Source organism: Piliocolobus tephrosceles, chromosome 18 (assembly GCF_002776525.5).
Source record: "Piliocolobus tephrosceles isolate RC106 chromosome 18, ASM277652v3, whole genome shotgun sequence".
Classification (NCBI taxonomy): Eukaryota; Metazoa; Chordata; class Mammalia; order Primates; family Cercopithecidae; genus Piliocolobus; species Piliocolobus tephrosceles.
The window spans coordinates 56,982,651-56,991,460 of NC_045451.1; positions in this window are offsets into that span (position 1 = coordinate 56,982,651).

Consider the following 8,810-nt stretch of genomic DNA (forward strand, 5'->3'; position numbering starts at 1 on the left):
CATTAAAAAAAAATCTAATTGCCTGCACCCTTGGATGTGAAATCTGCTCTTGAGCGTATCGCAGGCATTACCTCAATCATATTTAACCTTTCACACTGGGCCAAATGCATCTGGAAGGATATTCATCACTCTTCATAGGGAAGGAAGCAGACACAGTATCCTTCTACTCTGTCACATACTAACAGGTCACACTGTACTTGAGGATTCTGACATCACAGATGGATGTGATGGCTGTTTTCTGCATAATTTGCAGCCCAATTCATGTCATGCTGTGCAAATCTGAACTCAAAGTAGATGGCTGCAATTTGAGAGGCAGTTTGGCTTATGTGTACTTAAGAAGCAGCACTGTTCATTCAGAAGACAAAGCACAGAGCGAGGAGTCAGATGGTTGTTTGTTGTAGTTCTGGCACTGCCTCCCGATGGGAGTTCCTTCACCTCCTGGCCTTGGTTCCTCCAGCCCGGGAAGGTAACAGAACCTGGTCATCAGCCTTCACCCAGGCGTGGGGCATCTCTGGAAGGTTGCCTCCACTACAGCCTGCCATCCAATGGTGAATAAGTAGGAGGTCTAATTTCAGAGATTCTTTTTGTTTTTTGAAAGAAGAGAATTGCTATGTGTAACGTGAACCCTGATATACATGTTTAGTCAAAATTGGTAAGTAAGGACCTGGTAATCATGGGCAACCTTCATGCAAACTATGCTGAAAATATTTAACCCACTGTGAGTTTTTTGACCTCTTCTAAGCTCTGAGATCTTTGAACCTTAAACCAACAAGAATCATCACAGCACTTTTTTGGTGGGGAGCTAAAAGCAGGGAACAGTTGACTTCGTTGTGACCACATGTCACCAGGAGAAGCATTGATGAAACCGAGATTACCATCGCCACACTGCGTAACCCCCATCCCATGGCTCTCGAGCCTTAACCTGTTCCAGGATCACCTAGAGAGCTTGGTACATCCTGGGCTGCTGGGCCCAACTCCCAGAGCTGCTGATGCAGTCGGCCTGGGGTGGGCCTCAAAACTGTGCCCAAGAAGTTCCCAGATGATGCTGATATTGCTGGCGTGGGGGCCACATGTTGAGAACCACTACCCTACCCTATTTCCAAGGTAGTCGAATACATTAAACATAAGTAATCAAGTGGAGTGGTGGCAAATTACAGTATTACGTTAGCAATATAAGAAAAGTTTGGTTGAGTTTTAAGATCATTCAGAAACAAGTATTTTATAGTGATTATGTGTGCTCACCACAATGTTGTGTGTGTGTGTGTGTGTGTGTGTGTGTGTGCGCAGATGGTTCCCAACTTTTAATGGTGCAGCTTACAATTTTTTGTTTATTTTATTTTATTTTTTTTTTTTGAGACAACATCTCACACTGTCACCCGGGCTGGAGTGCGGTGGCACGATTTCAGCTTACTGCAACCTCCACATCCTGGCTTCAAGCAATTCTCCTGCCTCAGCCTCCCAAGTAGCTGGGATTACAGGTACCCACCACCATGCCCAGCTAAATTTTTGTATTTTTAGTAGAGACGGGGTTTCACTGTGTTGGCCAAGCTGGTCTCAAACTCCTGACCACATGATCCACCTGCCTCGGCCTCCCAAAGTGCTGGCATTACAGGCGTGAGCCACTGCACCTGACCCAGCTTATAGTATCTTTATCATGGTGCAAAAGTAATACACATTCAGTAGCTCCTCAAGTTACAATGGGGTTACATCCGGCTAAATCCATCATAAGTTGGCGAACATCTGTATTCAGCTTCATAATGCTAGGATAACCTGCATCTATACATTTCACAATGGATTGCCAGCATGCTATTTAATTAAAAAGCTTTTTCACCAGCTACATAAATAATGAAGTACACTGAGAATATGCAAGTACATGTATAATTAAAATACTCAGCTATATTTTTTAAAAATTAAGATCTCTGGTCCATTCAGGATTTTGCATTTAGAATGAAATAGTCGTGCTTAATAATGATTTTTTTAAAAGCTTTAAAATGTCTGGTTATTAATGAGTGAGTTATGTTTTACTAAAAGTAAGCTGCTCTGTATTTACAGAAAGCAGGTTATGTGTCAACCCGGGGATATATCCCAAGTTGCCTTTAACAACATTGCCTCTCAGAGACTTCCCAGACTGTAGTATAAAAACCAGGAGTTGGAATTCTTAGGACGCATCAGAGACTGTGTTTGCCATTCTCCCTCGAAGCCTCCACACGACTGGGCATCAGCCTCCTTCAGCACAGACGCAGTTCAGCCTCTTTCCAGACAAAGCCGGGAGGCTGGAGGAGTTGACCATTATTTGCTCCATAAAACTGGTTGATCCTCCAGTAATTAGGAGGTAGTTCCTACTTAGCAGGTCCTTCCTCCTTAGAACCAGCCGTACTTTAGGTCATAAATACTGAACGGTGCTTGGAGCAGTCATTCCCCTCATTGGCTTGTTACCTTGTTTATATTTACATCCTACCTCCTTCCCTAAGGATATAAAAAAGCAACTTAAAGATGAACAAAACATTAATAGGAAAATCAGCATCTTGTGAAGTCAGGGGAGAAAATACACTATAGTAGTTGCCTTGTTTTATGCTTCAGTTTTGATTTTGAGTGCGTTTTAGCATTAACTTGGAGCTTCCTGGTAGTAAAGGGGGGAAAACATCCAGAAAGGAAGGAATATATCAGTTCCTCAGGAGAGAAAATGCTTCCCTAGCACTTAATTCCAAAAGAAATTTCTCCAAGGCCTTATAGAAGGGTAGGTGACCAATATAATAGCCGCTATTCCTGACCATAATTTTATGACTTAATACAGTGTTTACTTATCTGGAGAAACACTATTGCATCTATGGTTAGAGCCTAAGATGCTGCTAAACTCATAATATACAGGACAGGTCTGCACAACAACTAATTATCTGGCCCAAAATGTCAGTAGTACAGAGGTTGAGAAATTGCTCTAATGTAAAATTGTATGTGATTTGCAATGGCCCAAACTTCTTTACATTGGAATGACCTGGGGAACTTTATTTTTTTTTATTTTATTATTATTATTATTATACTTTAAGTTCTAGGGTACATGTGCATAACGTGCAGGTTTGTTACATATGTATACTTGTGCCATGTTGGTGTGCTGCACCCATCAACTTGTCAGCAATCCCTTCCTCCTCCCCCCTCCCCATGATAGGCCCCGGTGTGTGATGTTCCCCTTCCCGAGTCCAAGTGATCTCATTGTTCAGTTCCCACCTATGAGTGAGAACATGCGGTGTTTGGTTTTCTGTTCTTGTGATAGTTTGCTAAGAATGATGGTTTCCAGCTGCATCCATGTCCCTACAAAGGACGCAAACTCATCCTTTTTTATGGCTGCATAGTATTCCATGGTGTGTATGTGCCATATTTTCTTAATCCAGTCTGTCACAGATGGACATTTGGGTTGATTCCAAGTCTTTGCTATTGTGAATAGTGCCGCAATAAACATACGTGTGCATGTGTCTTTATAGCAGCATGATTTATAATCCTTTGGGTATATACCCAGTAATGGGATGGCTGGGTCATATGGTACATCTTGTTCTAGATCCTTGAGGAATTGCCATACTGTTTTCTATAATGGTTGAACTAGTTTACAATCCCACCAACAGTGTAAAAGTGTTCCTATTTCTCCACATCCTCTCCAGCACCTGTTGTTTCCTGACTTTTTAATGATTGCCATTCTAACTGGTGTGAGATGGTATCTCCTTGTGGTTTTGATTTGCATTTCTCTGATGGTGAGTGATCATGAGCATTTTTTCATGTGTCTGTTGGCTGTATGAATATCTTCTTTTGAGAAATGTCTGTTCATATCCTTTGCTCACTTTTTGATGGGGTTGTTTGTTTTTTTCTTGTAAATTTGTTTGAGTTCTTTGTAGGTTCTGGATATCAGCCCTTTGTCAGATGAGTAGATTGCAAAAATTTTCTCCCATTCTGTAGGTTGCCTGTTCACTCTGATGTTTCTTTTGCTGTGCAGAAGCTCTTTAGTTTAATTAGATCCCATTTGTCAATTTTGGCTTTTGCTGCTGTTGCTTTTGGTGTTTTAGACATGAAGTCCTTGCCCATGCCTGTGTCCTGAAGGGTTTTTATGGTATTAGGTCTAACATTTAAGTCTCTAATCCATCTTGAATTAATTTTCGTATAAGGAGTAAGGAAAGGATCCAGTTTCAGCTTTCTACTTATGGCTAGCCAATTTTCCCAGCACCATTTATTAAATAGGGAATCCTTTCCCCATTTCTTGTTTCTCTCAGGTTTGTCAAAGATCAGATGGCTGTAGATGTGTGGTATTATTTCTGAGGACTCTGTTCTGTTCCATTGGTCTATTTCTCTGTTTTGGTACCAGTACCATGCTGTTTTGGTTACTGTAGCCTTGTAGTATAGTTTGAAGTCAGGTAGCGTGATGCCGCCAGCTTTGTCCTTTTGACTTAGGATTGTCTTGGCAATGCGGGCTCTTTTTTGGTTCCATATGAACTTTAAAGCAGTTTTTTCCAATTCTGTGAAGAAACTCATTGGTAGCTTGATGGGGATGGCATTGAATCTATAAATAACCTTGGGCAGTATGGCCATTTTCACGATATTGATTCTTCCTATCCATGAGCATGGTATGTTCTTCCATTTGTTTGTGTCCTCTTTGATTTCACTGAGCAGTGGTTTGTAGTTCTCCTTGAAGAGGTCCTTTACATCCCTTGTAAGTTGGATTCCTAGGTATTTTATTCTCTTTGAAGCAATTGTCAATGGAAGTTCATTCCTGATTTGGCTCTCTGTGTGTCTGTTACTGGTGTATAAGAATGCTTGTGATTTTTGCACATTAATTTTGTATCTTGAGACTTTGCTGAAGTTGCTTATCAGCTTAAGGAGATTTTGGACTGAGACAATGGGGTTTTCTAAATATACAATCATGTCATCTGCAAACAGGGACAATTTGACCTCTTCTTTTCCTAACTGAATACCCTTGATTTCTTTCTCTTGCCTGATTGCCCTAGCCAGAACTTCCAACACTATGTTGAATAAGAGTGGTGAGAGAGGGCATCCCTGTCTTGTGCCAGTTTTCAAAGGGAATTTTTCCAGTTTTCGCCCATTCAGTATGATATTAGCTGTGGGTTTGTCATAAATAGCTCTTATTATTTTGAGGTACGTTCCATCAATACCGAATTTATTGAGCGTTTTTAGCATGAAGGGCTGTTGAATTTTGTCAAAAGCCTTTTCTGCATCTATGGAGATAATCATGTGGTTCTTGTCTTTGGTTCTGTTTATATGCTGGATTACGTTTATTGATTTGCGAATGTTGAACCAGCCTTGCATCCCAGGGATGAAGCCCACTTGATCATGGTGGATAAGCTTTTTGATGTGCTGCTGAATCCGGTTTGCCAGTATTTTATTGAGGATTTTTGCATCGATGTTCATCAGGGAGATTGGTCTAAAATTCTCTTTTTTTGCTGTGTCTCTGCCAGGCTTTGGTATCAGGATGATGTTGGCCTTGTAAAATGAGTTAGGGAGGATTCCCTCTTTTTCTATGGATTGGAATAGTTTCAGAAGGAATGGTACCAGCTCCTCCTTGTACCTCTAGTAGAATTCAGCTGTGAATCCATCTGGTCCTGGACTTTTTTTGGTTGGTAGGCTATTAATTATTGCCTCAATTTCAGAGCCTGCTGTTGGTCTACTTAGGGATTCAACTTCTTCCTGGTTTAGTCTTGGAAGAGTGTAATTGTCCAGGAAATTATCCATTTCTTCTAGATTTTCTAGTTTATTTGCACAGAGGTGTTTATAGTATTCTCTGATGGCAGTTTGTATTTCTGTGGGATCAGTGGTGATATCCCCTTTATCATTTTTTATTGCGTCTATTTGATTCTTCTCTCTCTTCTTCTTTATTAGTCTTGCTAGTGGTCTGTCAATTTTGTTGATCTTTTCAAAAAACCAACTCCTGGATTCATTGATTTTTTGGAGGGTTTTTTGTGTCTCTATCTCCTTCACTTCTTCTCTGATCTTAGTTCTTTCTTGCCTTCTGCTAGCTTTTGAATGTGTTTGCTCTTGCTTCTCCAGTTCTTTTAATTGTGATGTTAGAGTGTCAATTTTAGATCTTTCCAGCTTTCTCTTGTGGGCATTCAGTGCTATAAATTTCCCTCTACACACTGCTTTAAATGTGTCCCAGAGATTCTGGTATGTTGTATCTTTGTTCTCATTGGATTCAAAGAACATCTTTATTTCTGCTTTCATTTCGTTATGTACCCAGTAGTCATTCAGGAGCAGGTTGTTCAGTTTCCATGTAGTTGAGCGGTTTTGATTGAGTTTCTTAGTCCTGAGTTCTAGTTTGATTGCACTGTGGTCTGAGAGACAGTTTGTTATAATCTCTGTTCTTTTACATATGCTGAGGAGTGCTTTACTTCCAATTATGTGGTCAATTTTGGAATAAGTGCGATGTGGTGCTGAGAAGAATGTATATTCTGTTGATTTGGGGTGGAGAGTTCTATGGATGTCTATTAGGTGCGCTTGGTGCAGAGATGAGTTCAATTCCTGGATATCCTTGTTAACTTTCTGTCTCGTTGATCTGTCTAATGTTGACAGTGGAGTGTTGAAGTCTCCCATTATTATTGTATGGGAGTCTAAGTCTCTTTGTAAGTGTCTAAGGACTTCCTTTATGAATCTGGGTGCTCCTGTATTGGGTGCATACATATTTAGGATAGTTAGCTCTTCCTGTTGAATTGATCCCTTTACCATTGTGTAATGGCCTTGTCTCTTTTGATCTTTGATGGTTTAAAGTCTGTTTTATCAGAGACTAGGATTGCAACCCCTGCTTTTTTTTGCTCTCCATTTGCTTGGTAGATCTTCCTCCATCCCTTTATTTTGAGCCTATGTATGTCTCTGCATGTGAGATGTGTCTCCTGAATACAGTGGACTGATGGGTCTTGACTCTTTATCCAGTTTGCCAGTCTGTGTCTTTTAATTGGAGCATTTAGTCCATTTACATTTAAGGTTAATATTATTATGTGTGAACTTGATCCTGCCATTATGATATTAACTGGTTATTTTGCTCGTTAGTTGATGCAGTTTCTTCCTAGCCTCGAGGGTTTTTACATTTTGGCATGTTTTTGCAATGGCTGGTACCGGTTGTTCCTTTCCATGTTTAGGGCTTCCTTCAGGGTCTCTTGTAAGGCAGGCCTGATGGTGACAAAATCTCTAAGCATTTGCGTATCTGTAAAGGATTTTATTTCTCCTTCACTTATGAAACTTAGTTTGGCTGGATATGAAATTCTGGGTTTAAAATTCTTTTCTTTAAGAACGTTGAATATTGGCCCGTACTCTCTTCTGGCTTGTAGAGTTTCTGCTGAGAGATCTGCTGTTAGTCTGAAGGGCTTCCCTTTGTGGGTAACCCGACCTTTCTTTCTGGCTGCCCTTAAGATTTTTTCCTTCATTTCAACTTTGGTGAATCAGGCAATTATGTGTCTTGGAGTTGCTCTTCTCGAGGAGTGTCTTTGTGGCATTCTCTGTATTTCCTGAATTTGAATGTTGGCCTGCCCTGCTAGGTTGGGGAAGTTCTCCTGGATGATATCCTGTAGAGTGTTTTCCAATTTGGTTCCATTTTCCCCCTCACTTTCAGGCACCCCAATCAGACGTAGATTTGGTCTTTTTACATAATCCCATACTTCTTGCAGGCTTTGTTCATTTCTTTTTCTTCTTTTTTCTTTTGGTTTCTCTTCTCGCTTCGTTTCATTCATTTGATCCTCAATCGCTGATACTCTTTCTTCCAGTTGATCCAGTCGGTTACTGAAGCTTGTGCATCTGTCACGTATTTCTCGTGTCATGGTTTTCATCTCTGTCATTTCGTTTATGACCTTCTCTGCATTAATTATTCTAGCTGTCAATTCTTCCACTCTTTTTTCAAGATTTTTAGTTTCTTTGTGCTGGGTAGGTAATTCCTCCTTTAGCTCTGAGAAGTCTGATGGACTGAAGCCTTCTTCTCTCATCTCGTCAAAGTCATTCTCTGACCAGCTTCGATCCATTGCTGGCGGTGAGCTGCGCTCCTTTGCAGGGGGAGATGCGCTCTTATTTTTTGAATTTCCAGCTTTTCTGCCCTGCTTTTTCCCCGTCTTTGTGGTTTTATCTGCCTCTGGTCTTTGATGATGGTGACGTACTGATGGGGTTTTGGTATAGGCGTCCTTCCTGTTTGATAGTTTTCCTTCTAACAGTCAGGACCCTCAGCTGCAGGTCTGTTGGAGATTGCTTGAGGTCCACTCTAGACCCTGTTTGCCTGGGTATCAGCAGCAGAGGTTGCAGAAGATAGAATATTGCTGAACAGCGAGTGCACCTGTCTGATTCTTACTTTGGAAGCTTCCTCTCAGGGGTGTACTCCACCCTGGGAGGTGTCGGACTGCCCCTAGTGGGGGATGTCTCCCAGTTAGGCTACTCAGGGGTCAGGGACCCACTTGAGCAGGCAGTCTGTCCCTTCTCAGATCTCAACCTCCGTGTGGGGAGATCCACTGCTCTCTTCAAAGCTGTCAGACAGAGTCGTTTGCGTCTGCAGAGGTTTCTGCTGCTTTTGTTGTTGTTGTTGTTGTTTAGCTGTGCCCTGCTCCCAGAGGTGGAGTCTACAGAGACAGGTAGGTTTCCTTGAGCTGCTGTGAGCTCCACCCAGTTCAAGCTTCCCAGCAGCTGTGTTTACTTACTTAAGCCTCAGCAATGGTGGGCGCTCCTCCCCCAGCCTCGCTGCTGCCTTGCGGTGAGATCGCAGACTGCTATGCTAGCAATGAGGGAGGCTCCGTGGCTGTGGGACCTTCCCGGCCAGGTGTGGGATATAATCTCCTGGTGTGCCC